This window comes from Centruroides sculpturatus, unplaced genomic scaffold (genome assembly GCF_000671375.1).
Source record: "Centruroides sculpturatus isolate CEXI.00-Female unplaced genomic scaffold, Cexi_2.0 scaffold264, whole genome shotgun sequence".
Lineage (NCBI taxonomy): Eukaryota > Metazoa > Arthropoda > Arachnida > Scorpiones > Buthidae > Centruroides > Centruroides sculpturatus.
In genome coordinates, this window is record NW_019384577.1 from 197,953 (window position 1) to 205,406 (window position 7,454).

Below are 7,454 nucleotides of genomic sequence, written 5' to 3' on the forward strand. Positions count from 1 at the left end.
TTAATATAAACACACATAAAAACCTTTACTTGACCAGTAAAAATATATTTAATGAAAACAACAAACGTTTTCGACTGCCTTCCTCAGTCTTCCTCAGGTTTTAAATTCTGATATTCGAAAATCGTTGTGCTTAAATATTTAAACATTTTGGAACATATACATCTTTGCGAATAAAATTCATTACGCGCATGCGTATTAATCATTACGTACGTGAACCCAAATATTCACAAATATTATTTTACATATACATGTAAACGATGTATAACACCTTACATAGAGTTGTGGGGGCATTCTGCTTCATACGCAAACCTCCAAGCTGCCGAAATATTAATAGCATCTTTATAGTTGATACAGCTATTACGTAATTCTGCTTTATAAATTTCCAAAGCTTCTAGCGTTCGTACGTGTTCTCTTCTGTGTGACATTTTAATGATTTGCGCGTTCTGCAAATTAATCGTTGTGCTTAAATATTTAAGCACAACGATTTTCGAATATCAGAATTTAAAACCTGAGGAAGACTGAGGAAGGCGGTCGAAAACGTTTGGTGTTTTCAGTAAATATATTTTTACTGGTCAAGTAAAGGTTTTTATGTGTGTTTATATTAAATAATTTTACTCATACCTTTTTAATTTGCGCCTGCTTAGCTGCACACAGACAGCTGATCCGTGGTGGAATCGTTGACAAAGCTAGTCTCATTTTTTCATCGACGGATCTGAGTCTCTCCCTCTTTGATGTTTTAATTTCAGTCAATGTCGAGAAGCCCAGTTCACACAAATACGTAGTAGAAAATGGCATTAACATATTAACTGCCATCTCGGAGATAGCAGGGTATTCACTCCTTATTGCCAACCAAAATGTATCCAAAGGCACTTCGAGGAGTTGTAATTTCAATGTCTGCTTTTAATTCCACGAGTTCCTCTTGTAAATAAATAGGTAGAGATTCTGAAATCACAACGAATGGATTATGAACCCAGTCGATATTTTCAACACTGTCTCCAAATTACTACTTGAACCTCTGCTGCAGGATTAAATGTTCTTTAATTAGATCCATTATCACTTCATTACTGGAAGCAAGTGACCATACAGTCCAGAACATTTCAAATGAACCATTTTCAATTCTTTGTATCCACAAATTTGGCTGATTCACAAATCCTTGAATCTTATCCATACTAGTAAGAATATTTTCATTCCTATTTTGCATTTTTCTGTTCAGTTCATTCAAATGTACGAAAATATCAGAAAGATACGCCAACTTACATACCCATTCATCATCTGCAAATAAATCCGCGTACTTGTGCCTTTCAACAGTCAAAAATGCACGTACCTCGTCTTTAAGTTCCAATATTTGCGTTAATACTTTCCTCTTGATAACCACCGTACTTTTGTATGTAGCAGGAGTGTGGTGTGTTCTGATTTTATTTCCTGACACAAAACGGAAAATAGCTGCAAATTTAGGGGTTGTGATTTGACAAAGTTTACGACTTTTACTATTTTGTCCAGCACAACTTTCAGAGAAGGTGGCAAAGATTTAGCAACAATGGCTTTGTGGCAAATAAGACAATGATTGCATTGTATGTTAGGATTAATTTCACATACTTGAGCTACAAATCCTTTCACTCGGCCTGTCATAGCTGCGGCTCTGTCTGTACAAACACTAACACAATCCTTCCATTTTAATTCATTCAGTTACATGAAATATTTCTTCACCAGTGGCTCGCTTGGGAAGTTGTTTGCAAAAAAAGAAATTAGTTGCAATTACATTACCATCGATGTACCGAATATAAGCAAGAAGTTGTGCTTGATTGCTAATATTGGTGGACTTGTCGATCTGAAGTGAGATCTTTCAACTGCTGTTGATTTTCTCCTTCATAATGTCTTCAATGTCACTGGACATCTCAATAACTCGGCAACTGATTGTGTCAGCAGAAAGAGGAATTTTTGATTTCACTAGCAGATTCTGAACCCAGGACTATTTTCACCATCTCTTTACAAGCAGGCATTAATAACGTTTCAGCTATTGTATGTGGTTTTTGGCCTTTACAATAAGTTCGGCTACTTCATAGCTAACTTCCTGTACTATATCTGAAACACATACTGTTAGTCATGAATGCTGCTTATTTTTGGTTTTGTTTTAACAACCGACAAAAATAATTGACATGTTTGCTTGACAGAGAAGAATGTTTTGTTGACAAATGTCATTTCAATTTACTGGGAACCATAGCAGCATTAGTAAGTTTTTCACCACAAACAGTACACTTGGGGATTGGGCACGTTTTATCACCACACCAAAAAAAACCATAAGATAAATAATTACCACTATACTGCTGGCACACTAACTTTTTTTTTTTTTTTTTTTTTGCTCAATGCTATCACTACTTCTACTCGTTGACGGAACACTCCGTACAAGGAATTTGTCCATCTTAGAAAAAATTAAATAGTATAATAATAATAGAAAAAAATAAGACTGACTAGCAATCACAATTTTCGGACTATTTCAGAGCACAGCTGAGATAGATTTGAAATATTTGCAAGACGCAGGACCTATATTCTTCAAAGGGAAGTCTAACAATGGGTTGGTGAATCGGTATAGGAATGTAATAAAGTTGAAGCACTAACAAACAGGGACAAGTACCAAAATAAAGTAATAAAGGACAGGGTAATCCCAGCAATTTTGGGAAAAGCACATACACAGAACAATTGGCAAGGTTAACAAAACATTTGTGAGCAAGTTTATTTTATATTTAATTTCTTAGAATACATAAAAATACGTGGTTTGTAACAAAGAATATAACTTCTTCGTGCACACTGGGGTGTATAATAAACAAAAACGTATTTACTCGTGCCTCTAACCGGTGTGTAGAAATACAAAAATAAATAATTTTGGTAAAAACAAACGTTTTCCAAACACCTTCTGTGTCTTCCTTCAGGTAAAAAACAGGTGTTATTCTCAAACACTGTCATGCAATTTTTTAAAAGAAAAATTTGAATGATGTTTTGATTGTGCGATATCTATTGTGCATGCATTGTATCTGTCGTGTTCCTTTCATTCAGCATCACATTTTACTCTTTTCTTACGTGTCTGATGTATTATTTTTATTATGATCTTTACATGTTCTCGTGCAACCTCCTAAACCAACCACATCCTTACTAATCATTATGTAATAAGGCTTGCCAAGCTAATGAAAGAGCCATTTTTTCTTGGGAGTTAATGCATGTAGATGTAGTGTGCACCTTATATATTTCCATTGCTTCTAGCCATTTGAGGTGTTCCATGTGTTTTGTTTTGACTATTAACGATGCCCGTGCGAAGTCCACATTGATGCCCGGTTCGGACACATAAATCACAAGTGATGTGGTGGCTCTGTTGTATTGTATATCTGCTTTGTGTTCCTTAATCCTGGTCTCCATCGAGCGTTTCGTTGATCATATGTAGATCAAATCCCTACAATATATGACATGTTACATAATGGAAAGGACCCATCTGACCTGAGTAAATTGCCAGGCATATATCGAATACCGATGAGAGATTCGGTAGTTGTTGTGAGGTTGCTGTGTTTCTTATGCCTGTATTTCATTCTCTGAAGCATCACTGGTGAAATATAATGATGTTTGTTTATTCTTTATTATAAAAAACAAAAATGGAGGTGAGGTTTGTTCGAACAGAAGTTCCTGACGCATGCGCAATGTCATTTTGCAATGCAAAGAATAACGTGCAGTGCATGGCAGGTTCTAAATCAGTTACAGTTAGGGACTAGGGAGACTTGGGTAGGAGTAACGTAAATAACTAAATTAAGAAAAAACAACTACAGATGACTTAACTCTATTTGATATTGGAGATGCGTACGAATACTAATCGTACAAGCAAAGAAAAAAAAAGGTCCACAGGTTGCACACGATATTCCTGGACAAAATTAATAGTTCACCTGGACAGCGAGTCGATTCCTGGACTGTCTGGGTGAAAATCGTACAGGTGGTAACACTAGTCATTACAGATTCAGATTTTGTAATTAAAAATTTAAATGAAGAACTTAGATTTTGAAGAAAAGTAGAAAGTTTCATTATATTCTCATTGTCTCACTGTTATTACTTGATTTAACCTTCATAATAAAAAACTTCTTGCAGTAATATAGAACAATTTCTAAAGTTGAATTGGACAAAAATAAATTGCATCTTTTTATTATTGTTGGTTTATATATAACTTGCAACTTACAAAGAACCAATCCTTTCATTTTGGTATTAATTTATTACTCCAATATTTCAAACTCCATATTTCCACTTATATAATGTCATACATACCACCCTAAAATAGATATTTTGGGGTGGTATGTATGACATTATATAAGTTAGAGGTTATTGGTTAAACGGCCTAGGAGTATATAGCAAACAAACATACATACATTATCATTTTTATATATAGATATTTAGTTAAACTTGATTAACAAACAAAAGTGCTTCATAAACTTGGGCCATCAGGGATATTTAAAATGAGCTAAAATTTGTATATACTTGTTTGCATTGACATTTGTAAAATTTGAACACAATAAAGAACTTTCAAAGTAAAGGCACTGTTTTACCTCTTTTCTAATGCATTTTTATCCATCCCTATTACATGTATAGTAGTATCCATAGAGCCATTCACAGAATCTGGGGCTTTTTCATGTACTGTACATAAAACATCAATCTTCTGTTTATGAGCATAAACGGAAGTACTGACTGATGCACTGACTTCTGAACCAGATAACTGGGACTCAAATCCCTACAGTAAGCAACAAAGTATTAATTGCAATTCTGGGTTCCATTTCAACCTTCATTGTAACAAGTACAGTACACCTATCCCTCTTTTACATGGTTTATTTTATCAATTTTGAAATAACACTGTCAATAAAAGAGAACTAATTCTCTTTCTACATGATTGATTTTTTACATGGGAGAAAAAACAGTTGATTTGAAATTTTCAAATTTAAACTTTCATTAAAATTGTTGAAATCAATGGTTAATTTTTGTTTTTAAGCATAGCACAGTACAGTACTATATGTACATCAGAGAATGCTGTATGTTGATTTTATTTCCTGTGCTACCTTATGTTTACTATATTTATGTACAAACTAGCTGTTACCTGTGACTTCGTCCACAGAGGTTTTGCAAGCAAACCCCATTTACATTCAATATTTCAATAACCATAGTAATTGTTATATAACATCTACCGCTGAAGAGAATTGCCGAAAATCAAACAAACTATTTTCAATTTGATCAATTTTCTAAAATGTTTACAATTGTTTTTTAATCGAACCGATATGCAATAACAAATTCAAATTTAAAACGGTTCGAACATTTTTAAAATCGAAATAGATAAAAATATTTATAACAATGTCTGAAATGTTATCAATTTAATACACCTAAGTACTCAATGAAGACTAAATGTAGTTGAAAACAAAAAATCGCATATAAAATAGTACAGTAGAAGCTGTTCTTCCGGTTAAGCCTTAATGCTCTCCCTCTCCCCCCACTTGGGAATTTCTAAAAATCCCTTCTTAGTGTGCATAGCCATGGCGTACCCTACTAAAATGCAGATAAAAACAAAAAATCGCATATAAAATAGTACAGTAGAAGCTGTTATTCCAGTTAAGCCTTAATGCTCTCCCTCTCCCCCACTTGGGAATTTCGAAAAATCCCTTCTTAGTGTGCGTTTTCATGACGTACCCTAACTGTGCACCAAATTTTACCTCTTTAGGTCCAGCAGTTTGCTCTGGGCGATGATGAATCAGTCAGTCAGGACAAGCAATTTTATATATATAGATAATGTTAATGATAAATGATGATAGAATAAATAAGCTTGCATTTCTTTTGTAAATTCCTAGTTTTTTTCATTCCATTGAAATTGTGGATTGTATTGAGCATTTTCTACAGGATGCATGTACTATACATATTTTTATACATTTTTTTTTTTTTTATGTGGCATTCTTTGGAATGTATCCACTGCACAAAGAGAGGGATAGGTGTACCTTCTCAGTAGTAAAATCAAGGTGGAAGGTGACATGACAGATTGAACAGCGAATACTGGCAAGGTTTCCAGTTTCGATACCAGATGCCAGCCAATATTTTGGCTGGTCTCAATATTTTGACACTACCAAACTTTAAAACTATTCATGATATTGATACCAATATCAATACTTTTGTGGTATTGGGACATCCTAGTTTGGACAAATATTAGATTATATTGACTTATGAGAAAATACAAAAAATAATTGCTATATATTACAAAATTAAAATATTAAAACAAGTGAAACTCATGACAAAATCATGTTTACAACATAAATTTTTTCAGTTTGATATCTTTTTATATGTTTACAAATTAACCTTTCTTTTGGATTTCAAATATTAATAGAATACAGTACTAGTAAGCCGGACAGTAAAACTGCTTGAAACATTTGTCATTTTGATTGTTTAGTTGCTGGAAATAAAGGAAAGGTTAATTTGTGAACATAATATTTAAAACATTACAATATTCTGAAAAAAATTGAACAAAATTTCATGATTGATATTAAAATTAATTTTTTCTGAGTTTATATTCATTATTAAATGAACAAAGAAAATTAGTCATAAATACAAATTTATTAGTTTTATTTTATTTTTATACTTAATTTACATAATTGGGACAATTCATAAACACAATTGAATTATGAGGATTGTTTGTGAGTATAGGGGAGAATTTTTAAGAAGTCTCTTCTGTGTTAAGGCTAAGTATTGTATCATACACATAAAAATCCATTTTACATTAGAATTTAAAAAATAAAGAAAAAATGCAATATCACCTTTTAATTTCAATAAAACAGTAAAAATACACTGAACACAGAAAATTCAACTACCCTATTTGACCTACAATGTACAGTGGAAGATTTCTGCTAAGTTTTACTCCATTGTGATCTAGTTTGAGTTTGTATAAAAGCCAAATAATTATTGGATTTTTGGGCTACATGACTGCTACTAATAATTATTAAATATCAAGTAATTTGGCACTAGAGGTAAGCATTAAGTGCTATCTCTTATAAAATTAATATTTTATTAAATAACTAGCTTACCCGTTGCGCATTGCTGCGATCTCAGAAGAAAGGAAATTCAAGCAAACTCTTTATGATAAAATTCAATTTACATTTTATTATTTTTATTGAAACTTATTATTATTGTGTGTTGGGTTTAGTGGGTTATACTCGGTACACACCGGTGGCTGTGTACTATGCCGGACCAGAGTCAAAGCATAGCAACCAAAACAAAACTAAAATTAAATGTGTGTGTCAGTGTCAGTATTAAGGAATTTCCTAACAATATGGCATGTATTCAATATAGTGGCCTTCTGTAGTGTGATGTATGTATTTCTAATCAATTGTAATGTTCCCAGGCTTTTGTGTAGCGTGTGTGGTATCACACCTGTACAGGAGAGAACGACAGGTACAATA

General features: G+C 32.9%; 1 protein-coding gene and 1 pseudogene across 1 annotated transcript in view; one reads left to right on the plus strand and one right to left on the minus strand.

The window, feature by feature from the left end:
- Window positions 1-7,454, plus strand: part of LOC111624374 (plasma membrane calcium-transporting ATPase 1-like) — a 202,995-nt gene that overhangs the window by 71,609 nt on the left and 123,932 nt on the right. The gene's annotated exons all lie outside the window — the stretch shown is intronic.
- Window positions 630-2,765, minus strand: LOC111624375 (annotated as a pseudogene).